At 40.1% G+C, this 27,302-nt stretch overlaps 1 long non-coding RNA gene across 1 annotated transcript in view; it reads left to right on the forward strand.

Moving 5' to 3' along the window:
* LOC122562045 (uncharacterized) overlaps positions 1-27,023 on the forward strand; it is an 88,021-nt gene extending 60,998 nt beyond the window's left edge. The window contains exons 2-4 of the long non-coding RNA XR_015761452.1: positions 5,775-5,867; positions 20,156-20,215; positions 26,600-27,023. This is a non-coding gene — a long non-coding RNA (uncharacterized LOC122562045). The remainder of the gene's footprint in view (positions 1-5,774; positions 5,868-20,155; positions 20,216-26,599) is intronic.
* Positions 27,024-27,302: the final 279 nt, after the last annotated feature.

Here is a 27,302-nt window from a genome sequence, read left to right on the forward strand (position 1 = left end):
AACCAGCAAACCAACAATTCAAGGCAATGAAACAAGATGGGTCGACACATTAGGGATTGCTGGGTTCCCAGCCACCAGAGGGCGGTAGACCTTGAGGACGGGAGGGGAGCTTAGTGGTCAGCACTGCTGCCTCACAGCACTAGGGACTTGGGTTCAATTCCAGCCTGAAGCTACTGTCTGTGTAGAGTTTGCATGTTCTGTCCATGTCTGCATGGGTTTCTGCCAGGTGCTCTGGTTTCTTCCCATAGTTCAAAGATGTGCAGGTTACATGGATTGGCCATGCTAAATTGCACCGTAGTGTGTGAGTTAGCCATGGTAAATATAGGGCTGGCTGAGATGTTACTTGGAGGATTGGTACAAACTTGATGGGCTGAATGGCCCTTTCTGTCGAGGTTTTATGACATAATGGTGCTGACCTCCACATTCCTGCTTTAGTTCATAACCTACTAACTTCCTAATCGTCAAATATCTATCCGATTGCCTTCTGAAACAACTTAAAAAATAAACTTCCACCACTTTTGAAGGCAGTGCATTCCAGTTCCTGAAAATGTCTGAATGGTATCATTTCTCTTTATCTCTCCTCTAGACCTTTTGTCAATGATTTTGAATCTATGACCCTATTGTCAGACTTGCTATAATGAGTATTTCTCTATAGTGCCCATCAAAACCTTATCATTATTAAAATCTTTACCAGATGATATCTTATTCTTTGCCATTGCAAGAGGAGCAGCTTTAGTTATTCCAAACTCCCAAACATGGCTGAAATATTTGGTAAACATCCTCTGAATCTTACAAATTTACTGTTTCCTATGGTATGGTGCTGGCATTGTCCTCAGCACCTCAGCTCAGAGTTAACCAATTAGTTAATTCTAAGAAATTAAAACTACTGAAGTTCTAATAGAATTTTGTTTAGTTTTATAGTCTATTCCTCTATTTAAAAATGCAAGTAATCCATATGCTATTTTAACCAGCTTGTCACTTTGCCCTTCGTCTTCTCATTCTCTCTGTCGCACTTATGTTCTTTTATTCATTTCTGATTATGCTTTAAGTTGAGGAACAAATACTGACCAGGACAATTATATTTCTTTCCTTAACTCTCTGGTGTACCTTTATTTTTCTTACACCCTGCATTGTTTCTCAAGTGCTCTCATTTGTTAGTGTCTTATTTTCTTTTACTCTCCCACTTTACTTTGCTGTTTTGTGTTCATTTTCACTGTTCGCATTTTTATATACAAGAATTGTTAGTCAGCTACTGCACTTAATCAGATGTTGAAAGTGCAAGGACAAGTCAATGATTGCAGTGCACTAGTTGCAAACAAGTGATTGATCGGGTAAAATGGAATGCTGTAAAAATATGATTCACATCACATTCACAACAAATATTTGAACAAGTTCAAAGGAGCATTAATCTTATATAGAAAAGCCTCTTTATAGATGTACCTAAGAGTCAGATATATACCAGTTATATAACTCTAAATTAATAATGGAGTTACAGCATTTTTCTGGAGGGTTTTCAAGATTGCGCTTGAAATCAATTTTCTCTGTAATTAATACTTGCAATATGTTTAACAGCTTTTAAATTACTTAACCAGAGGCACTCTCAGTCTCAAAATTACACCTTAAGAACAAACTACTACCGATATGGGAACTTTGAAAGAAGTGCAGGAAATGCTGGAACGTTTTGGCATTGAATAGATGTTCAGGTAAATTTTGCGTCAAAAGGCCAGTCATTAAGTTAGAGAAGCTTCTAGACAGCTCTGATCTATTTGGAAAGAGCTTCTCCAAAAATTAGCCATAACCATGCATTACCTATTATTGTGAGAGGCTTTCCTCCTGATGTCGAAAGACCTTAAATCTCCTGATCTTCTTAGTAACCTCAGTCGTGTGCAGCAACTGCAAATGAAGGTGCCTTTACCCCTTCCTATCTACTTCAACAGCTTCTACCTTCGACTGTACAGTTGCCATTCTATTAGCTCTGAGCAGCATTCTATTGACCCTTCAGACTCAGTATGCATCCTCCAACTTTGATTGGATGACAAACCCACAACCTAGCCAAAAATTGGTCACCTTCTTAAAGACTGTTTCTGACAACAGGTATTGCAGTGGTGTGGGTGTTAAATGAGAGGTTGGTCAATTTTGTAGCAGTCTTTCGATGAAGAGCCAAACACATCCTAGGACACGCGTGAGAATTCTTAGAGGCATGACGTTCGAACCAGAACTCCATCAATAAACACATCCATTTAGATCCCATCTACCTTCCCTTGAAAAAGAGAATTGGAAACCAATTAAGAAACCAAGACCTATAAATAGAGAGGTGGGACATACTACCAGTGCTTCACCAGAGACTCTCACTGATGATGTTACCTAGTATGGTGACGAAATTCTGAAAACAAATCTTCCAGCTCAGCGAGCTAACTTACATACTTATCATCAACTTGAGCTACAAATCTCAAAAATCACTAGCCAAAGATTATCTTTTTATTTAAGCATAGTAAACACAACTATGTACAGGTCAAGACTTTACTCCAGTTGCGAGGCTGCTCGGGGGAACCACTTCCTGGTAGCTGGGTGAGTGTGTGTCACTTACCATTAATGTTGTAAACGTGCTGATTTACATATTCATTCAATATATATGGAATGGCATGGTGGTTAGCACTGCTACCTCACAGTGCCAAGGACCTGCATTTGATTCCAGTCTCTGTCTATGTGGAGTTTGTACATTTTTTTCTGTGTCTGCATGGATTTCCTTTTGGCGCTCCAGTTTCCTTTCACAGTCTAACGATGTGCAGATTTGGTGGATTGCCCATACTAAATTGCCCAAAGCGTCCAGGGATGTGCAGCATAGGTGGATTAGCACCAGTAAATGCAAGGTTTCAGAGATGGGGTGTGATGCTCCAGAGAGGGTCAGTGTGGACTTAATGGGTCAAATGGCTTGCTTCCACACTGTAGAGATTCTATGATTCCCATTTACCCTTTCCCCTACCACTCCTGAGTTTAAGGTCCTAACCCCAGACTGAAAATTCAATTTAAAGTCTGATATCAATGACACTTGATCATTGAATTCTGAGCTGTAACAGTAACTCTGTAGGTCTCTCCACTGATGCTAGTAGTATCTGCTGAGTGTTTCTGCCATTTTCTGTTTCTCTCATATGATTGCTAGGATCCATTTCTTTCTCTACTTATTGCAAGTGAAGAAACTACCCAGAGTCTGAAGTGTTTCAGGCAGAGTTCTAATTAGTTGTCATGAGAAATTTCATAAGTTTAATTGGATTTCTATCAGCTCATCACGATTCTACATTGTATCGTAATTCAAAACGACACATGATATCTAGCGCTGAATCAATGAATTCTGATGTTGTACAGATGTAATGTGATACTTTTCTTCACCACTGGATGTGTCCAAGTTGGAATGGCTTGATGCTTTTTTTTTAAAAAATGAATTTGCTTGAAACAAGTAAACTCTTGGTACTCCTCACATAACAATTTGAAAAAGGAATCCTCTTTTGGATTTCACGTCATTTTTTTTCCTTCTTTAGATAAGATACTGAGCTGATGTGGCAAGGATCATCCTTAAAAAGGTCCAGCAAGTGGGGTAAATTGTCCACAGAAATACAATATGATCTCTTGGTGATGCCCAGAGTTGTATGGATGAATTTAATGCTTGCAAATTTTATGCTGGTCCCTACATGTGAACATAAAATAGTACTTGTGGTTCTGCAATGCAATGACAGTCTCTAAATTTTGAATGCAAGCAGATGCAAAAGATTGGCAGCCCATCACCCACTACTCACCACTTTTAGATGACTATAAAATTATAAGACAATGGAGCAGAAACAAGGCATTCAGTCCATTTGTTCAACCATTCAATGAGATCATGGCTCCTCAGCTCCATTTTCCTGTCTTTTCCCCATTACCCTTGATTCGCTTACTAATTAAATATCTATCCAGCTCAGCCTTGAACATACTTAACAATCCAGTTTCTCCTGCCCTCTATGGTAAAGCATTCAAAAGATTAAATTTCCTCTGATAGAAGAAATTCCTCCTCATTGCTCTTTAAAAGAACAACACTTCTTTTTCTGGGGGCCTTTAAACCTGTAGCTGTGTCTGACTTTTTGTTATTGGCATTACACCGTTTACCATATAGCATCCCCATTACACCGTTTACCATATAGCATCCCAATCGTGCTTGAAGCCCCCTTTGCTCTCTTCTACCAGACAGTCACTGATTAGTCACGGAGCGCTGGATTTGATGAGCTTAGATGACGGGAATGGGAGCGGCTGACCGCATAGTTTCTGTTCTGATCCTTCCACCCAACTGAAAATCAGAAAATTCTGCCGAATGATTCTCATCCTGGTAACATAAAGTGTGAATCCACATTCATAAGCAGTTGTCCTTAAGCCATCTTCCATATTGTTGCTACGATTGTTTCTGCGATTAAGTCCTGTTATTAAGCACCTTCATTACCATTTTGAAGGGTTAAGTGTAGGGTTTAAAATGCCTTTTAGAGAAAAAAAGCAACTATCCAGGTATTAATAGACAATCTGACATTTTGCAGTAAGTGACCTTGAAGGTCAAGAATTATGCGGTTATGGCTTCCTAGTGGTCTCTACAGTATATGGTTTATCGTCCACGGTCTATTGTATGTTTAAAGAGGTTTTAACATATGTTATTGACCTTAAGACATATCCCTGGTGTGTTCTGCAGTCATCAAATCAGGTAGGGTAAATGACTGTAATTCAAATTGCTCAAAGCCCAAGACTAAACGCAAATGCATTATCCTGCACTCAAAACCTTTTCAAAGCATTTAAGCTTAGAAAATGTTTTAAGTACTTGAGCCATGAGAGACAAGTAGCCTGGCTCAATGCAGCATTGAAAATTACTTGAAGTCTCAGTGAACTCTGTTGGAGGCTAAAATGTCTTTTTTTTTTCTTTTCAGATACTTTAGCCGTCAATGCCGTTTACCGAACAGATCACATCAAATGCCAAAAGGCACTTCTGATGATCATCCCTGCCTCAATGGCTTGAATACACTGAATAATTAAGCTTCTAAATGCTAACTCACTCACAAAGTTCATTCTGAAAAAAATGCTCTTGTCTTTGATGCAATACTCACAAATCAAAGCAAAGGGCTGAGAAAGAAAAAATAAATGAAGAAGTGTCATTTTGTATGATTCATTTTCTGGGTAGCTGTGACCTGACAAAAAACAGTTGCCTTTTAAAACTTTAATGGGAAAGGGTATCTCGGCCATACTTGATCCATGTGCTAACGCAAGCTAAGCTGGGGCTGCACCAAATATGACAAGGGGTTCCACTTAGGGAAAACAGGCTGCTTCATTTACCTCAAGAAAACCAGAAACTGGGAGTGTGAGTCAATGTATGTGTTTCATTTCAAAGTTTTAAACAACTGTCACAAATCTTACTATGTGAGGCAATGTTTATTTTCCTTTAAATGCTTTTTGACATGATTAGAAGTCGAAATGGTTTCTAAATATGTTTAGAAATGTTTAACTTGCACTTTTTAAAAATCCTAGCAGATATGTATAAACAATTGATTGCTCTACGAGGCAAAGATATGTCTTTTTCCTGAGCTAGTTCCACTTCAAGAGTCATAGAGTCATAGAGATGTACAGCATGGAAACAGACCCTTCGGTCCAACCTGTCCATGCCAACCAGATATCCATCTATAGGAATCAGAAAGAATCATCAATTGTAATTGAATGAATACTGGAAAGGTCAATGAAAATTTAAAACCATTCTATTTCCATCCTTTCAGGTGAAAAGCACATTCAAGGATAGTACTGTTTTCCAACTGCTGAAGATATATAGAATTCGGAAAGTATGTTAATCTTGATGTACCATGCTGCAGGTTTGTATCTCTGCTGTTATAAGACATAACTCTATAAGAATTTAAGAAATAAAAGCACAAGTAGCCTTCTCAAGTCTGTTATGTTTGTCAATCAGATTATGTCTGATCTTCTACTTGACTTTCCTGTGCTCTCTGTGACCATTTTCTCATAATTGAGTTATTAAAATCATGTTTCCCTTTTTATTCATTCAAGTGATGTAGGTGTTGTTGGCTAGCCCAGATTTATTGCCTTTCTCCAATTGTCCCAAAGAATGTGGTAGTGATCTGCCTTCTGAACCACTGAACTTCTTTGGGGTGTAGATACTCCCACAGGCCTGGGAGTAAAGGAGTACCAGGATTTTGAACTCGTGACAGTGAAGGTGAGGTGATATAAAGGTTCTAGTAGTGCTGTGATTGTGTCCCTGCCTCCGAGCCAGGAGGTTAGATTTCAAGTCCCACATGTAATAATATCTTTGAACAGGTTGATTTAGAAAATATCTCCAGAGCCCCAACAAAATTGTCTCTTATAATGTAGTGGTGGTGCTCCTACTTGTGAGCCATAAGGCCTAGGTTCAAGTCCCACCTGCCTCAGATGTGTGTTGTAACATCTCGGAACTGGTTGATGTAGAATTAAGTCGTGAGCGCACATAAAACAGGACAGTCTGGATACAGCATGTTAATTTAATTAACACATTTCTGTGTGTCCAGTGGAGATTCACATGGATGATCCCTGGAATGGTAGGCCTAACATATGATAAACAGCTAAGGATCTTGGGATTATATTCATTCGAGTTTAGAAGGTTAAGGAGAGATCTAATAGAAACTTACAAGATAATACATGGCTCAGAAAGGGTGGACGCTGGGAATTTATTTCCGTCATGTGGGGATACTATGACTCATGGGCACAGCCTTAGAATTAGAGGGGGTCAATTTAGAATGGAAATGAGGAGATATTTCTTCAGACAGAGAGTGGTGGGCCTGTGGAATTCATTGCCATGGAGCGCAGTGGAGGCCAGGACGTTAAATGTCTTCAAGGCAGAGATTGATAAATTCTTAGTCTCACAAGGAATTAAGGGATATGGGGAGAGTGCGGCTAAGTGGCGAAGAAATGTCCATCAGCCATGATTGAATGGCGGAGTGGACTCGATGGGCCAAATGGCCTTACTTCCACTCCTATTTCTTATGGTCTTATTTCCTTTAAAGATTTTTTGATACACTGCCCCTTTAAAGGGTTGTTAATTGGCTAATTAGTTAATCTGGTTTTGGTTACTCAAAAGAGAATAAAAGGACACTGCTGGGATGCAGACTTGTTTACTAGGTGTAAAGGGATATGTTCTCAGAACAAACTGGCTGCCAAGAAAATAAGTTGAGAACTAGAGCTCAGAGTCAAGAACAGGGTGCTTGAAAAGCATAGCAGATCAGGCAGCATCTGAGGAGCAGGAGAATTGATGTTTTGGGAAAGAGCCCTTCATCACTGCCCAAAAAAAAGAATGAATTTTTCACCATCTGACTTGGTGTCCTCGCTGTAAGCTGTTTAATGCCAATAAGTGGCATTTGAGGTTGATCAGAGATGTATGAGGTCTTCTGCATCATCAAATATCCTTCAACAACATAACCAAACAAAAACCTGTGGTCTCTACCAACAGCCCACTCAGGACTGAACAATATATTGCTCCTGAAGTTCTGATCTTAACTCTGTCAGCATAAGGTGGATCGCTTCCCCTACACTTTGTTCTTTTGGCTGATTTTAACCACTCTCGGGACCTTGCCTTAAAATTAGTGTCAAGGTGTAACTTTAGCACAGGAACTGACATTCAATTGGCTACAACACAATTGCTATCTGTACTGGATTGGATGTGATGTGGTGCCTATGGATTCAGCCTGATGTTCAACTACTCCATGTGCTTGTTTAAACTGAACAAAAATTCCCAATGTGTGAACATGTTCCTCCTGTCTGCAAAGAGGGTCATGTGTATTAAAATGTAACTATGTCACATTAATCTTTCAATTGCAATTTTTCTTACACTTGGTTGTTTAGTAAATTCTGTTCAATTTTAAAATCATATCTAACACTCTCAGTACATTCCCTACCATGTAAGTGACTAATGTGGTAAATGAATTTTACTGCTGGTCTGATATTAGTAATGGAGGCCATTCATCCCAAAAACAGGCAAGGTGCTGATTGTGTTATGTTCAACCAGCTCACACTTGCAAAATGCACAATGTCCAGCATTAGATGTGATTCTATGATTAGGCAAAAATTTGCTTGCAAACCCTTGACTAATCAAATTCAAATTAGCTGGCATAAAATTTTTGTTAACTACCAGCCATCATTAACTGGTGCATTAACCATTTCAATTCCTCTACCAATCAGAATCCACTTGCCAACAAGTGCACACTCTAATAGAAGTAATAGCCTCTCATTGAGTGTAATTACTATTTTCTTTTTACTTTGGTATTTTTTACAGATTGTCCAAATGAGTGCAGGAAGAAATATGATTACAAAATGTTATACTTGTCATCATGACTTAAGTTCTGTGCTTTCCAATGCTTAATGTTAGTAGAAAAGTGTTGACTTCTTACAGTCACAAATCATTTACCCTTGTATCATTTAAATAGACCAACCATGGATAAATTGTGTAAATGTTTACCCCTACCATTGCACTAGATGTCCACTAATCAGTAGAGAAACAATTCTAAAATTCACGCCAAGGCCAGGCCTGGCCTCTACAAGCAATTTAGCATAGCCAATCGACCTATCCTGCACATCTATGAATTGTGGAAGGAAACCGGAGCATCCTGAGGAAATCCACGCAGACACAGGAGAACGTGAAAACTCCACACAGATAGCTGCCCAGGCCAGTTTGCTTCTAAGTTGGCTGGATATGGTTACTCAAATGTTATCCTAGGACTGCCAGGATCTACCAAGGAATGTGATGGTGAATACCCTTGGCAGTATTTGCCATAAGTGATGGATTAAATGTAAGGTGGTCCTCAGCACTGTGCATAATTTTAAATTTGATGCCTTTATGCCGGATCCAAACTGGATTGACTTTAAAACAAAATCTACTTCAGTGTTCAGTTCTGCAGGTGAGTAGATATTAAATTTTCATCACCTCTAATTAATAAAGCAATTATGGGCAGACTGGTAGCTGTCAGTTGACAAATGCAAGTCTCATTACAGAATATTGCTGCTCAATTCCAATCAGTCATGTGCTGCAATTGGTTAATTACAAAGGAGCTGCTTTAATCAAGTGGTTTATAAGGGCAGACTGAAGCAATGACAGATCCCTGGAAAACACAGGCCTGGAATTTGAACACAGTAGTGCTTTGTTTAGAGCTCAAAACCAGGGCTGAATTTACCCAGATTTGAGTTCCCATTTAACAGAATTGAAACGATGAGGCATGTTGGAAATGCACAAAATCACAGTCAGTCTTCCTTTGGCTTCTAAAGTGAATTGACCTAATTGAAGTTTTCTTATATTTTGACTGAAATGAATCTTGTTTTTTTTTTGTGTATTTGAAATCAGAATTGAGACATCAGATCTTTGGCCATTTTATTCTGAAGATGGCTGGTCTCAGAACAAAGCAAAGACAGAATATTGTTACAAATGCTGAGCTAACATTCCCAAAAACCATATTTGGTCAAATATTTCATCATACCAGGAAGAAATTGATCATAAGTATAATACTTCAAGATTACCATTCACTTTAATTTTAGCCCTACTAACATTAAACTAACATCCCTACTCCAAGGATGTTGGCATCCCATTCTCAAATGCCATCACTCTTCAGTGAATCCACTACAAAGGCTCATATAACTACTTTGCAGGGGCATGTGCAAAGCAATTGATCTCTGTATACATGTATATCAGCACTCTTGTCATAGCCTGAAAAGTGAAGCAAGGCAGAGGCATCAGTGATCTTCATCAAAATGTTATGGGGTGGAATAATCCACTGGAGTGCCCTGATCTCCCTCTGTTACTTTGGCAGAACATCATTGTCAATGCTGGGGAAATGGTGTGCATATATTTTAGTTTCTCCAGGACTGCTATTCCAGTGAGGGTGGGGTCAGGCTCATAAGAAACCTCCTTCTCTAGCACTGACCCCATTGCTGGTTACGAACTGAAGTGGAACCAAACCAACTGTGCAAATGTGACATTCCATTTAATTCTGAGATGAGCTTCCAATTACATTTCCACTCCATCACCAACACTGTCTAGTTCCACTTCCCTTGTGCCATGAAATGGTTTGTTTATTGGTATTGTGTTGATGGACCTTCAGGTTTGGACATTGTGTATATTCTCAAGTAGTTTTTTGCCATAAAACAATATTTTAATGAAGTCATGAGTTTAAACACAAGACACATGGTGCAAGTACTCAATTAGCGATTAAAATTTGAAGCCTACTTAGAAACACTGTCCTCCAGTGTTTGTTAGTGCATGAACTATGCAGTTGTAAATCTGGAATCTGCTGCACAGTATAAACTTCACTTTTTGTCGTAATGAGCCAACTGTAAAAATGCACTTCAGCAAACGAATAAAAATGACTCCACAGGACAATGAGACAACAACCATACTTTTGCTGAGGTGGTCTGTACTTTGTTTGTGGCCAGAACAACGATTTGCAGATGAAAACAATTTGGAATTATTTTTGGCCGAAGGGTGAAAACAGGCACTAAATGGGTGCAGTGTTAATAAGACTAGTCTGGATTTAGAATGCAATTTTGGTCCTAATTGCTGATTACCATAATTTTGGACTTGCCTCGAGGTGCCAAAACAGACCTCTGCAGGTTTATCACTCAAGCTGATTAGACACAGTTTTTTGTGGAGTAGTGAGTATGGGTGCCATCTATCCACTCCCACTAAAGCTGTGGAGTGCTCAGGCTTGCTCACAATGCCATGTTACAGGATGGTTCAGGGACTGAGCGAGGGCACACGGGCTCTTAAGGATGAGGAACCCTAGAGGAAGAGGAATATCCTCCACCTGCAAGGGTAAAATTTGTCAGCCACCACCCCCCCACCCCAACCCCAATCCCCCTCTCCTGGTACTACTTTATCTGGTCACATCTCCCAATCCTCATCCAGACCAGCAGAGACAAGATACCCAAGAACAAGCACTCCCACTATTCTGGTATACTTCAATTCCAGCCTTGAGCAACTGTCTGTGTGAAGTTTTCACGTTCTCCTGTGTTTCCGTGGATTTCCTCAGGGTGCTCGGGTTTCCTCCCACAATCCAAAGATGTGCAAGTTAGGTCGACTGACTATGTTAAATTGCCTGTAGAGACCAGGCAAGTGCAGACTTGGTGGATTAACCATGGGAAATGCAAGGTCACAGGGATAGGGTAGGAGAATGAGACTGGGTAAGGTGGTCTTCAGAGGGCTGGTATGGACATGTTAAGCCAAATGGCCGCTTCCACATAGAATCCCTTCAATGATTTTATCATTAGCTGGAATGTACAGTACTTACTTGATTGAGTGAAGTTCTCACAGAACTTGTGAGACTTGTGGTTAGGCTGACAAAATACTAAGTATGCATCATTGGATATTTGTCTGATGAGCAGAATGTGGCTAGTCAAGTCCTGCAGGGGTCTGTGCTGGGCCCAAAACCCTTTCTCTGTTTATATCATGATTTAAATGAGGGAAGTAAAGGAGGGTAGTTAAATTCACAGCAGCAAGTCAAGTAGGAAAATAAGTTGTGAAGAGGATGTAGGGAGGTTTGTCAACAGGTAAGGATGGGTTGAGCGAGTAGGAAAAAAATCTGGCAGTGGGAGTACAATGTGGGTAAATGTGAAGTTGTTCATTTTGGCAGGAACAATGGAAGAGTAGAGTATTAACCAAATGAAGAATGATTGTGGGATTCAAGATGCAAATGGATTAGGTGTTCTGGTGTATGAGTCACAGAAGGATTAGTATGCAAATGCAGCACATAATTAAGAAGGCTAAGAAAGGATATTGTGTTTGTTATACAGGCATGACTGAGACCAGCTCTCAAATATTGTGTGCAGTTCTTGCCTTCTTATTCAAAAAGAATGTGAATACATTTGATGTGGTTCAGAGGCCGTTTATGAAACTCAGTTTAAATGATTGTGTCATCTTGAGGATAAGTTGAAGCAGGTGGGCTTCTTTGCACTGGGAGTTAGAGTGAGTAGTGATTTGATTGAAGTGTCTGAACAAGATGGATGTAGAAAGGATGTTTCATATTGTAGGTCTGTCCAGAATTAGAGGACACTGTTTTAAAAGTAGGAGTCTTCCTTTTAGGACTGAGATGAGGGAAATTTATCTTCTCTCAGAGCATTTTAAAACTTTGGGACTGTCTGCCTTACAAGGCAGTGAATGCAAGATCACTTAAATATTTAATATTCTTGATTGGCAGGAGAATCAAAGCTTATCAGAGGTAGCTGGAAATGCAAAATTCAAAACAGAAACATATCAACCATGATCTTATTGAATAATAGTGCAGGATCATCATGCTGAATAATCTACTTTTACTTCTATTTTGTACATTGGAATTTTATGCGAGCAACCACTAAATCTTGATGAAATAACCCAGAAAAGCTCTCAACAACTTTCAGGCATTCTTCACAGTTCCAGAGGTAGTCTTCATGGAGGTGGTCTTCCAACTCCAGCAGCAAGTAACATGAAATCAGGAGTTACTACTTTAAATAGTGCTTGAAATCCAGGTCACTGCTGAGTTTACTCTTAAACATGTCGTCCCTTCAGGCAATGGCATTAGGTTAAGCACTCATCACCAAATAGTGTGAAGTCTCATTTGTGAGTAAGTTAGTAAGGCAGTCAGGTCCTCAACAACACCCTAGATGAGTGTTCTGAGCACAGACTTCAAGTCCTTTACCAAGATGGTGTCTAAAGATGAGCTAAAACATTCCCCATTAATGAGATGCTCTGCGGTATTGACATAATCTTGGGAACATCACCCCCTTTATTCTTTACAGGCATCAACCTCCGTTAAATAATTGCACAGCCTCATGTACAATGGGAAAACTACCATTTACCAGTTCCATTCCAAACAGCACACCAAACTGACTTGGAATTATTGCTGAGCCAAAATCCCAGAACTCCTTTCCCAATGCTACTATTAAGCATCCCAAAGCACATGGACTGCAGTGATTCAGGGTGACAACTCATCGTGAACTTCTGGTTGAGGCTTGTCAAACCAGTGATGTCCAAATCCCGTGAATAAGAAATCGAATTTCAATAACCATTCTTAAAGATTCACTTGTGGATTAAATAAATGGTGATGTACTTACCAAGTCAAGAAATCTTTTATATTCAGATAAAGCCTTGCTGTGGCCAAAGACTCTGAGTAATTTCAATTGTCTTGGTGTAAAACAAACACTATCAGATCAGCTACCTATGGTTTGCCCTGTATGATTTCCCTTTTATTTGTGAAAGGGAGTCAGGGTAGGTCATATTATAGGCTCCTAATCTGATATTACTCTTTCTACACCATTGCCTTTCTTGAATGAATGCACATTCCTCTCTCTAGACTATTCCATCATAACTTGAGTTTGCCCACGTGTAATTCATTCAATTATCATTTCCAATTTAATTTATACTACATGGGGAAGAGAATGATCTTGTATGTTGAGATTTTGCTCACACATCTTTGAGCTATTATGCCTGATAATTGCCTCCTTTGCATCTGAATCATCCACTTTTCAGCATTTCATATTGTTAAATATCTAGTTAGCAGATTGAGAAGTATGACAGTGGGTCATTATGGATATGTGGTGATTGGTAGGTATTCAGTCTTTGCTGCCAACAAAATCATATCTAATAAAATCACCTATTGAAATAGTTGCATGAAGGCAATTTTAACCCCCATAATATGTGTGAGCTCAGATAAAGAAAAATGCAAGAATGTTAACAATCTCAAACCCAAATGCTCACTGTCTCAAACATGTCAACCTCTGGCTTTTCAGAAGCAGGATGAGAAATGGAAACTGAGCAGCTCCTATGCCATAAGCTATTTGTTTCTGCAGCTCAGAGTTTATCTTTTTTTTTAAATTAGTCCTTGGCCTGGAGGAATTATTCGGCCTTGAGAAAACAAATAGCTAAAGATATGCAAGAACTGTTGCAGAGTTAAGTGTCTTTCTTTTGGGTCCAGCTTAGCAGAAACATTTTCTTGCAGCTCGCTTAGCTAACCTGCTTTTCCTTCCAACGTTGGATCGATCCCCCGCTGTAACACCACCAACCATCCCAGTTCTTCTCCGACATGCCTCTGATTCCACATCATCTCTCAAACAACTGTGCAAGTTAGTCTAGCCTGTCAATTAGTCCAACAACATAAACTTGCCTGCTCCTCAGCTGTGACCTCTGTTGCAAATTCATATCCTAGGGTGTCAGGTTAGTTTTCATGCAGACATCTAATATAAGTTTTTAAAAAAAACTAACGTGGATATTAAGCAGATTATTCTGTCACAGCACCCCAAAACACACTCTTGAGACTCCTACCCCAGAGAGAGAGAGAGAGAGAGAGAGAGAGGTTTATATATGTGTGCGTCTGCATGACAGGGAAGGAGTGTTTTTGCCTGTGTAAGAGGGGAGTGCAAATGAATGTGCACATGCATGGAAGGGAGGGACTGTGTATGAAGGAAGATGTGAAAGAGGTGGAGAGAATCCAGTATTAACCCTGAATCTCAGTGAATCAGACACAGACAAACACCCCAGACATTGTCTCCACGTCTTCCCTCCCCATCTGCTTTCTGTCACCAAAAACTCTTATCCGCACACCTCGCCAGAAGAAGCTAGTGTTACCTACTCATGTGTGAATTCTGCTGAGGTCAGTTTGGAATATCTAATATCAGAGATTAACTCAAGGTCAATGTTAGTTAACCCCAATACTGTTTGACTTTCCTGATGCCCAGGACTTGGGTGTTCAGTCTGTCTCTTTCACATTCTTTGCTTTTCAATTGAAAATTGGTTTTATTAGTTATTTGGCATTTCTTAGCATCCATTTTTACTAATTTTTTTTAACATTAGGAATTTTATTGCTTTGAATTTTTTTTACTCTACATATTGTTTTCTTTATCTTTGCACCTCAACTCTTATCTTGAAGTTAACATTTAATGTTGTGCCAAACCTTTTCATTTTGAAATTGGCTCATCAGCCCCTTGACTGAGAAAAGTATTAAAAAGTAGACCCTCACAAGAAAAGTTGATTGAACCTCTTTCTCATAACTGATTAGCCACAGGAATCAATTAGACTCTGATGCAACTTGCTTTTACTATCTCAGCTAGCCTTTCGCATTAGCACTCCAGATTCCTCAGAATATGTTGGAAGTTGATCATGGCTTGAATATATTATGGCCATTGGATATTTGCACCATTCTTGTTCTAGAATATAGATCATTACAGCCCCTCTGTTGCACCAACCTGAAGCCCGTCTAACCTACACTATTCCATTCTTGTCCATATGCCTATCCAAAGACCATTTAAATGCCCTTAAAGTTCTTATCTGTTATTCTTGTCACAAGAATTTCTGCGACTAGTCAGATAATGTCTTCTGGCGATTAAACAAGTGATGGACTGTAGTGCAGAATTGTCAAATGGGTACAACTTTTCCCTATAAGTAGGACATAGTGTCATTTTGTTCTTGAATATATCAACTATCTTTTAATTCTGTTAGCTTTAATTAGTGGAACAAGAATTGGACTAACATTAATCATAAAACAGCAGACAGAATGCATGCCCATATTCTTTGGTGAAGTATGCATGCCGAATGAATCTTTCTCAGAACTGTGTTCACTTTTATTTGGGATTCTAAAATAAAATCACTGTGGCCATAGAACAAGCTGGTCTTCATTTATGAGGCAGAGAGACTGCCAAACCTGGGATTATGATACTTATAAATCTCCATGAAATAGGCCCTTCCTGTTTGTTTAATAAAGCAATGACTCCGAATTATTACCTTATAACTGATTGCATGTTTTAATCCGGTCAGAAGTGAAAGGTAAAAATGTGTAAAAAGCCATGGCTTGGCTCTTAGCCTTTTTACTAATCCATTTGTTTTCAAGCAAAAAAAAACATGCACATATTTCTGAGTGCTTAAAAGTTATATCTCAAACAAGGCTTTTACCAATAGACCACATGATTAATTACCCACAGAAAACGAAGGCAGTTGGTCCAGCTTGGACAAACAGCTCTGACTAATTTTAAACTGAAACACAAAATGAAATAGATGCTCCACTTTATCACTGGCCAAATAGCTGGTTATTAATCTATCAATATGTGAATCTCCTAAAGACTATGAAATTGTTGATAATATTTGGAAAGCATTTCCACCTCTTTTTGTTGTAAGCACTCCGTCACAACATCAAAATACACTATCGTGTGAAAATGTCACCCATAACTAAATTGATTTTTTTTTAACAACTCTCAGCAAACTTTTCAAAGGTTCATACTTCACCATTGTTCAGTATTTGATATTTTTATTATCCGGGAATGAGCGTGATTCCTTCTTTTTTTTGCAACACTGCCATAATGATTTACTGTAAGCAGCAGTTAAATAAAAACCGGATGGTATTTGGTGCACTGCCCGTGCTAATGGGGTCATTGCATTTATTGTTCTGTCAGAGGACAGCTGGCATTCTTCAAACATTCTGCCTCTCACACAGGCTTAAAGTTTTACCTGGTGATAATCTTCCCAAATTAAGGAAACCTGCTATGTTTGAAACCATGGATGCTAATTCAAACTGGCATTATTTATTTAGTGCAAATCACTCAACAACCTGTTTTCCTAATCGTATTTAATACTTTGTAAAAGGACGAAAAACATTAGCCCAATAAATGAAGAAGGCACAAATAGTTATTGCACAGAAGATTCCTTTTTCTAACTAACAAAGGAAAATAAATTGCATTTTACACTACTTCTGTTAAATTAAGAAACTGAGATAAAGTGTCACAATGCACTATTTAAGATGCCACTTAACAATGAAAGGAATAGTATGAAGAATAAGTGAAATCTAACAATAGCAAATAGTCATGATGAAACTTGGATAGTAAAAGCCTGAAGACTGAGAAAGAAAGAGGCTCCCTTCCCCAGGAGAGAATAATTTAGGGTAAATGTTAATAGAACGAAAGATTGGTTATGCGTTTGATCACTATGCTTTTAACACATCAATGCCTTAGTCCCTCAGCACGTAACTTAACAATTGTAAAAGTTAGTTAGGAAATAGAATATTCAATGGAATTATTATTTCACATTTGAAGAGGAATTATGTCATTGTTGCACTCATAACCTAATTTGTGGTGCTTCCAGTTCAGTCGAACACAGACTTTGGCCAATGAGATGTCCCAGAGAGATGGGAGAGCTGCGAGAAATTCTCACTAGCGCTAAACATTTCATAACAGAAGAAAGTGCGACTGTAAACACTCACCAGTCTCCTGCTTCTGGATGGTTTCTGTCCATTGCAGGTTCCAACTCATGGAAAACCAGTTTTGTTGACATTTACCTGAAAATTATGCAGCATTTTAATGCTTTATTGACTTGCCTTTTGGAGAGCTTCCAGGTTTACGAAGTAGATGGTCATTTATATTGTGTCTCAACCTGTTCCTCAGTGTATGCAAGTGATTAATTGAGGTAGCTGAAAGTAAATTATTCAACCCCACCACTGAATGTACCACAATCAAGTTCAGCACGTTTCACATTTGATGTCCTCATTTGCATAACTCCAGCAGCTGTGTAAGCACCACAATCAAGAGAAGGGTCGCTGAGAAATATTTCCTCCATAATCCAAGGATACTTGGGCTGATTGGGCAACATTAATTCTGCTCCAGTTGATGGCACAGACTGTCCCTTAACATTGGCTCTGGACCCCCTGAAGTCTCATGGCTTCAGGTTAAACATGGGCAAGGAAACCTCCTGCTGATTGTATCTGACTTCACCACCTCCTATACATGCACCACCCACTGTGCGAAAAAGTTGCCCCTTAAATCCCTTTTAATTTTTCCTCTCTCACCTTTCCTCTATCCTCTCTTGTTTTGGATTCCCGATTACCACGTACTGTCCTCCCTCAGCTGATGCCTCTGTATTCCTCCTGGGAAAAAGACATTGTCGGTTTACTCTATCCATGACCCTCACGATGTTATAAGCCTCTATACAGCCACCCCTCAGCCTCCAAAGCTTCAAAGTAAATAGTCTCAGCCTATTCAGCCTCTCCCTTTAGCTCAAGCCCTCTAACCCTGGTCACATCCTTTAATTCTTTTCTGAACGCTTTCAACTTTCACAACATCTTTCCTATAGCAGGGAGGCCAGGATTGAAAGCAGTATTCCAAAAGTAGCCTAACCAATGTCCTGTACTACAACAACATGACCTCCCAACACCTTACTCAATGCACTGACCAATAAAGGCAAGTATACCAAACATCATTTTCACTAGGAGAAAGTAAGGACCGCAGATGCTGAAGACCAGAGTCGGGAGTGTGGTGCTGGGGAAAAACACAGCAGGTCAGGCAGCATCCGAGGAGCAGGAGAATTGGCATTTCAAGCATATTTCTTTCATTAGGAATGAGGTTTGTGGGCCGGGGGTCTAAGAGATAAATGGGAGGGGCTGGGGGAAAGGTAGCTGAGAATGCAATAGGTAGATGAAAGTGAGGGAGAAGGTGATAGGTCAGAGAGGAGGGTGGAGCGGATAGATGGGAAAAGTGATACACAGGTCAGGAGAGCGGTGCCAAGTTGGAGACTTGGGACTGGGATAATGTAGGGGGAGGGGAAATGAGGAAACTGGTGAAATCCACATTGATCCCATGTGGTCGCTGGGTCCCAAGGTGGAATATGAGGCATTCTTCCTTCAGGTGGCGGTTGGTAAGGGTTTGGAGATGGAGGAGGCCCAAGACCTGCATGTCCTTGGCAGAGTGAAGGAGAGTTGAAGTGTTCAGTCAATGTCAACGTCATCTATTGTATTCATTGCAGCTGATGCGGTCTCCTGTACACTGGGGAGACCGGACACCCACTTGTGGATCTTTTCAGAGCACATCTGTGACACCCGCACCTACCAATACCATCGCCCCATGGCTGAACACTTCAACTACCCCTCCCACTCTGTCAAGGTCATGCAGGTCCTGGGCCTCCTCCTTACCACCTGATGCCTGGAAGAAGAACACCTCATATTCTGCCTTGGGACTCTGCCACCACAAGGGATCTATGTCAATTTCACCAGTTTCCTCATTTCCCCTCCTCCCACATTACCCCAGCCCCAAGCCTCCAACTCGGCACCATCCTCCTGACCTATCCATCACCTTTCCCATCTATCCGCTCCATCCTCCTCTCCGACCTATCACCTTCTCCCTCACTTTCATCAACCTATCGCATTCTCAGCTCCCCAACCCCACCCCTCTCCCATTTATCTCTCAGCCCTGGCTTATAAGCCTCATTCTTGATGAAGGGCTCATGCCCAAAATGTCAACTCTCCTGCTCCTCAGATGCTGCCTGACCTGTGCTTTTCCAGCACCACACTCTTGATCTTCTTCACTATCCTATCTCCTGTGACTCTACTTTCAAGGAACTATGAATCTGCTCTCAACTTGTATGACGGTTCAGCACTTCAACAATGTACTTTGGGTTGATGTATGGGACCCCTCTTATGCATCTCAGTACTTGTCGCTGGCACTTTTAGCTCTCAGTCACATGGATGAGCGCACACAGTCTGCATACCTTACCATTGCTACTCCACTCAGAACCTAAGGTTCACACTAGTTCTACCTTGCATTGTCTTTAACATTAGACAGAAAACTAGGCAGATGTCGTTTTTCTCCGTAATAATCGGTCAAGGGGTTGGGCATGGTGCTGTATGACATTGGGCTGTGTCACTATCACATCTATAACATATGCCTGCAGCTTATGTGATAAGCACCCAGATGGTCATATTTTGAACTATAAAAGGCATAATCTTTAGTCCTATCAATGAGGATTATAGTCAGTCAGGGTGTTTTATCACAGATAGTCAAGAATAGCATCTGATCTCGGTCCAGGTGCTTGTTTATGGTCATTTGGCTACCTGGGACAATCAGTGTCCAGGGAGCTGTCTTATAACCATTCGGAGAGTGGAATATGATCAGCCCTTCAGGTCAAATCCAACCAGTCCAGGAATTGCCAATAATTCAGTCAGGGAGCTTCATGGAAATCTGCTACTGTACTTGCCTGGCATGGTTTGTGCAGCATACATCTTCTGGTCAGAGGAGTTTATATCCCATTGTATCAAGGATTTTAGTACACTGTCATTTGTGTGATGTAACTGGTGATTGATCATATTGCTAAGGATCAACTTTCTTTCCAATATTGCTCTCATAGGCTCATTGAAACTGACCCCAGTAGATCCAGTCACAAGCAGTGTCAACAGTGCCATGGCTGGTACGTATCGAAGGGCCAGAGAAACTGAGGAGGATCATGTGTCAACAAACCCAGGGTCACCACCAACATACTGTAGATGCCAAACAGTTTCCAATTGAAGAATTTGCAGTAAAAGATCCCCTCAGGATGCAGAGAAGATACGGGAAGGCCACAGTCTTTAGAATGAGATGTCACTTCCTCCAGATCATAATGTGCAAGGTCATCACTAAGTGAGGCTGTCATAGACGACTACCTCAGAATTGTCATCTTCTGGAACATTCCAGGTGCAGGGTGGAGTATACCATGCACACACTGCAGTGAGAGTTCCATATTATAATGCAGCTGACTTCATTAATAGGGAAGAATTCCATTTGTTCAATATACAAGTATCACATCTTAGAAGTCTGCACTGGACACCTTGTTGAAGCTGACATGATATCTACATCCTTGATCATTCTCAGGTTCCTGTTACATTTTAAGAGCATGAATGCCTTACAAGGATGGTTGCTGGGGGTCTGAGTACTACCATCAACAGCTTGATGACACCGCTATATAAGTCCCTGACTAATGACCACCATTAGATGCAATGTAACCCATCTTCCACTGGGCCAACATAGGGTAGATGATAACTTACAGTAGAAAAGGGTGGCTCTGGGCAAGCACAGCAGACCAGGCAACATCCGAGGAACAGGAGAGTCAGCATTTCAGGCATAAGTCTGGTAACTTACTCCTGAGGAAACATTTGGTGATTGGGAAGGTCTGGGAACGGGGAGTGGAATTACAGTGCGCTCCAAATGGAATGCATTGCATAATTCTAACATGCCGTGGGCTGGACAACTAGTTCAGGAAGAAGGGATATGGTAAAACCTAGGACGAGAAGCAGGAGAAGGCAATTCAGCCTCTCGAGCCTGCGCTGCCATTTAATATGATCATGATTGATCTCCCCTCAACCTCATCTCCACTTTCCTGCCTGTTCTCCGTAACCCTTCCATCTATGATTTTAAAAATCTGCCTATCTCCTCAAGTTTATCTAATGTTCTGCTATACACTGCGCTCTGGTGTAGTGAATTCCACAGACTCACAACCTTTTGAGGGAAGTTATTTCTCATCTGTTTTAAATCTGTAACTGCTCATCCTAAAATGATTAATTCTTGTTCTAGATTGCCCTACATAAAGAGCGATCCTCTCCACATCTGCTTTCATCAATCCCTTTTAGCATCTTCTACACATCAATTAGATTGCATCTCATTCTTCTAACTTCTAGACAGGGTATGCATAAACTGCTCCATCCCTCTTCTGGATGAGGCGATGGTTATTGAAGAGCTGGGAGTAGCAGTCTCTCTAGGAGAAAGTGAAGACAGGAACATATCCTTCACCATGACAGTGGTGCCCTGTCAGGTTCAACAAACCAGACAGGAGTTTATTGATACCTTCTTGCAACAGCACTGGCACAAGTGAAGACATCACTCAATAACTGTAAATGTACTGATGCTGGAAAGGCAGCAACCCCTCTTCGTCCACAAATGCAAGTTTTTGTTTCCTGAGAATGTTAAAATTAACAATTGTTTGAAAGCTTCACAACATCTGATCTTCCCACATTCTATAAGGATGGCATGTTATACAAGAATGGGTATTAGGGAAGCAGCAACTGCCCGGAGCTGAGCAGGTGCCTGGTCTCCAGCAGTTGGCCAGATGCTGGTGCTGGTGGGAGGAACATTTCTTTTCCACCTGTTGCAGAAACATGCCAATGACATAATCACAAGAATGTGCTCCTGAGTCGAATCGAGATAAAGATAAAGAAGTGAGTATCTGGGAGGAAATCTTCCCAGTGCTTCCTCTGAAGACTTTGTGTCTTCAGAATTGGAGGAGGAACTGGAAGGGCTGTTGTCTTGCAGTAGATTGATGTTTGAATGTCGTTCGTGCTAACAGAAGAGGAGGGGAAATGAGCAGTGAGCTAGGGAGAGAAATCTGGGCATGTTTAAAATATACTGATACTGGTGGTAATAGGGGGAGCAATGCAGCACAGTCCAATGGATCATACATGATTGCTGGAACATCTGTGTGAGCTCACTCCTTCTTCTATCGTGTAAGGAGATTAATGCCCTCCACTCAACTACCTGTCTCAGCTGTCTTTGCCCCCATTGTGAGCATTTTAGATCTGCAATTTTAAAAAAAACATTTTGAGCGACTTGGGCATCGCTGCCTGGCCAGCATTTATTGCCTGTCCCTAGTGGCCCTTGAGAAGGTGGTGGTAAGCTGCCTTCTTGAACTGCCATAGTCCATCTATAGGTTGACCCATTAGTTGGAGGTGCGGGGGGAGAGTTCCAGGATTTTGACCTTGCAACAGTGAATGAACAATGATATATTTCCAAGTCAAGATGGTGAGTGACTTGGAGAGGAACTTGAAGGTGGTGGTGTTCCCATATATCTGCTACCCTTGTCTTTCTAGATGGAAGTGGTTGTGGGTTTGGAAGGTGCTGTCTGAGGATCTTTGGTGAATTTCTGCAGTGTGTCTTGTGGACAGTATACACTGCTGCCACTGAGCGTCAGTGGTGAAGGGAGTGGATACTTGTGGATGTAATGCCAATCAAGTGGGCTGCTTTGTCTTGAGTGTTGTTGGGGCTGCACCCATCCAGGCAATTGAGGAGTATTCCATCACACTCCTGATTGTGCCTTGTAGATGGTGGACAGGCTTTGTGGAGTTAGGAGGTGAGTTACTCACCACAGTATTCCCAGCTTCTGACCTGCTCTTTTAGCCACTGTGTTTATATGGTGAGTTCAGCTGAGGTTTTCGTCAACGATAACCCCCAGGAGGTTTGTAGTGAGGGATTCAGTGATGGGTACACTGTTAAATGCCAGGGGGCATGGTTAGATAAGACAAAGGGATGGATTGAATGTGATGAAAGTGGCTGGCACAGCTGTTAATGCTGGTGGAAGTGCAGGAAGGCTGGTGGGGAGCACTGAATGAGTGGGAATCACAAAGGGCTTGGAGTGTTGATAGTGTGGGGAATGGTTGAGGGTGGATGAAACACATTGAAGAAAGATATTACATGCAATAATGAGTAGTAGACCATGAGCCTTGGTGAAAGGTGGGTGTACTGACAAATAGTAGAGAAGATAGTAGCATTTACCCTTGCAGAGCATAGAAGGTCATTGACCTTTTCCCTACACTGCTGGACATTTCATCAGACAATGAGGCTAATTTTATTGAATTAGACTGTAAGTGCTACTCCACAAGTGACCTCACACTGTGCAACAATATAAGAACCGAAGAAATAGGAACAGGTCTGGGATATAGAGCCCTCAAGCCTGCTTTACTCTTCAGTAAAATCATGACTGATCTTTGACATCAATTGCATCTTCCTGCACTCCAAGCAAACTTATTAAAACCAGCTAGTTGTTCCCCCCAAAGCAACAAGGGCACTAAAATATTGTTAGGCCAGCTCAAGAATATTGAGAGGAAATTATTTCTGATTGACCATATTCTTTACAGTACTGAGACAAACTGGATGTGGTCTTAGTTGTCAGGAGTTATGAACTGTAATAAGTAAATATGGATCAATAACATTTTTCAGTAAAATTAGGAAGAAGAAAAGCCTCTTCATGTTTTTTTGGGCCAATTGCAGGAATCAGTCAAAGAAAATGTGAAGATGGTATTATTTTGCAACCTTTAGCATAGCAACTTTTAATGAGGTTTCTGAAACTTGAATGTACTTGAGAACATTTTGCACCCCACTCTGTCCAACTGGATTGTGTAACTTGAGGAAGAATTGTTCCAAATGTTAGATTTGTTTTAGGAAAATAATGCTTTAAATTCTTTTGAAGTACAAATGACTGTAAATGTAGAATCCAAGACGATGTCACAATGTTGCTTTTTCCAGATCACCCTCACTTCCAGACTTGTCTTCCAAAAAAGGTTAACTTATTATTCCAGGTTCTGAACAGTTCTTGAAGAGAGGTTGCTGGACTTGAAATATTCACTGATTTCTCTCCAGCCCACAGAATATCTCAAGCAATTTCTGTTTCTGTTTCAGATCTTCAACATCCACTGTTCTGTTTTAATTTATTTAACTAGATTTGTGCAAGGTTATAATGGGTGATGGCAAATCATATCTGTGACACATTGCACTGAATTTTTATCTCCCACAATGCACTTCTACAGAATGAAAACTTGTCTTCCTGAGTCTTGGTGTTCAAGTGTTGAAAGAGCAGAGACTTTCTTATCTGATGGGACATGGGCATCACTGGTAACAGTGGTATTTGTTGCCCACCTCTAATTGCCTTTGGACTAAGTGCCAGACCAGAGGCAATTAGGAGTTAACCACAGTGTCTATGGATCTGGAATCACATGGAGGCTAGATCGGGTCAAGACAGCAGATTTCAGTCTTAAAGTACAGTAGTGAATCTTTACTTTTCTAGTTAATAATTAATGTTTTACTGTCACCATATATAGCTTTCAATTCCAGTTTTAATAATACCAAATAAATTCTACCAACTGCCAAATCCCTCTCCGCAGCAAGTTAACCTGACTTGCTTGATTACTATATTTAGCACATTACGACTTTGCCACCATTCTGGTAATATTTGTAGAATTAGACAGTGATAGGTTTCTGTCTGCATAACACGAATATGCAATTTTTTTTTCTCTTCAAACGTTCCATTCAATTTAATGAATAATGGTAACTAGGCAAGTTGTGTTTTTAGAGTTGGCTTTTGTTTTGTCTCCAAATGTAATGGGGCATCATTTTGCAGCTTCTATTATTTAGAATCACTTCCAAATTAACCAGGTTGGGCCCTGATGTGTTCTTTATTCAGTGAAATAGGGAGTTAGCTTAGAGACAATCCATATCCAAAATTGATCCTCTACACAGTGCAATGTCCTGTGGGTAGTGGTCTTGTCTCTGAGGCCCATGCTCCAGGTTCAAGTCACTAAGGCCAAGGACAGGGCATTCATAAAATAGCCACATCGTTTGAGGAAAACTATTAGTCAGTAAATTCTTCCAACATACATCAATGGCAAGTGGCAATGGAAGGAAAGAATCCTGGTCTACGAGATGGTCGAGGAAATATTGGAACCGTTATTCATCATTACACAAGTTCATGCTACAACATGCATATAAAAGTGTATGTTGCCACAGTGTCTCCAACCTCCTGAGTTTTCAAGGAGTTGGATATAGTTCAGAAGGCTAAAGTGATCAAAAGGGTATGGGGAGTAAGCAGATTCTGATCTGAATGAGCAGCTGTGATCCTATTGAATGCCAGAGCAACATTGATGGTCTTTCTCTATCTTCTATTTTCTATATCGCTATGAACTGTAAGACATCACCATCATGAGCAACAACACAATGCGAAGCTACCTGTTTCACTTAAAACTGACACAACAGGCTGTTATTGCTCTAACAAATCTGAACCTGGATCTGGAGGCATATGTAAGAAAACCAATTCCAATCCTGAAGTATATCAGAGATATTGAGGTATATTCTCTCCAGCAAGTGTGCATTCTGAGCAAACTGGCTAGAAAATATCAGCTGACATGATGAATAATTGTCAAGTTCAATATCTTCATTTGAATGAGTCATTTAAAGGATGTTGGCACCAAGTGTGTTCAGATAGTCATGGTAAGAAGTAATTACTATTTCCAACTCTCTAAAGGTACTTTTTATAAGTCAGCAACGAATGATAGTTTGAGTTTGAAAGAAAGTTACCTCTAGATGTTCTCTAATGGCACCTCCTTTTGTTTCTCAAGTGCAATGTCCATTTGTGCCAGGCAAAGAGATTTTGTGGTCAGTCCATTTGAAATGAAATAATACTTTTATTCACTGGAGTCTTGAGCAGATCACTTTTTTTTCTGTAGAGGGAATATGATACTACCTGCAGCTAGACTAACAGTAACAGTACAAATATGAATGTTAAGCAACGTAATTACTTTTCCTTTAATAACCACTGCACAAATGCATCCTTTGTTTCAGATTTATCACCAATTATTGTAGGAAAATCTGAAACTCACAGGACATTGTGTTTTCATACTGAAGTCAGCCCTAATAAAAATGCTGAAATGGCATTCACCATGACGAGCAGGACTTGGTAATTCCATTTCGTTTTCAGTCGATTTTTAATAGAGAGACAATCAATCCTCTCTTTCTTTCTTCAGAATTGTGTTTTTCGCCTCTCAAGATCATGAGGATTTTTGCCATCAAGTTTTGAAAGCTTTACAATGATTTTTTTTTAAGTACGTTGTATAAAAATATTTAACTCCAGTTTGTAATTCATAACTGTTCTTGTCGTTACAGATTTCATTTTGTTCTTTCTAAGCTGGTTAAAAGTTTGTCAATATTTTAGTAATTTAAAGTTTTTCCCTCTAGGTCATTTTGTCATGCAAATTCATTTGCCTCTCTGTCCATACAGCACAGTAGGAGAGACATATCAGCTGGAGCAATGGACTGTCAAATAGAAGCATGTAGCGACAACCGAGCACCCAGGACTTACATCTATCAGCTGGAAACCATTTGTGTCAAATCTGTTTTTTTTTTAACAATTCTGTCTCACTATTAATTACTAATATGTGCTTTATAACAAAGTAGCAGCTGTATTTAAGTCTATTTACTTATGTATTATTCATACTTGGTTACAGGACACCAGGTGTGAGTTACAAAGTAACTAATGATTAGGTTTCTAAATTGATCACCTAGAGGAAGGTGACGGCTGCATTATAAATTATTCACTTTTCAAAATATCAATAAATAACACATTGAGGTAACAAGCAAACCGACGTTGCTCATAAATTGAGTCTGCAACAGCCCAGCAAACTAACAGAATGGTGCTTGTGTTGGGTACACAGAGACTCCAGCACACAAAATGAATGAATAACAAAAATGTTAAATGACAACATCACAGGCTGGTAAATAGGAGACATTTTCTCTCTGGACTTGAGTATTCTGGAGATAATTTTGAAATAAAATGTTTGAATAATTTCTTTTTAATACTGCAATATTTTTAGTTATTTTGCCACATTGGCATTGTAAAATTCCTACTTTAACTTTTAAAAATCATACCATTTCACTCTGGCAAAATGTTGGAATTATATTACAGATCAGTATTTCAAGTGACA

The sequence above is a fragment of the Chiloscyllium plagiosum genome, unplaced genomic scaffold, assembly GCF_037043375.1.
Source record: "Chiloscyllium plagiosum isolate Xiang-an unplaced genomic scaffold, Cpla_swu_hap1 HiC_scaffold_25, whole genome shotgun sequence".
Classification (NCBI taxonomy): domain Eukaryota; kingdom Metazoa; phylum Chordata; class Chondrichthyes; order Orectolobiformes; family Hemiscylliidae; genus Chiloscyllium; species Chiloscyllium plagiosum.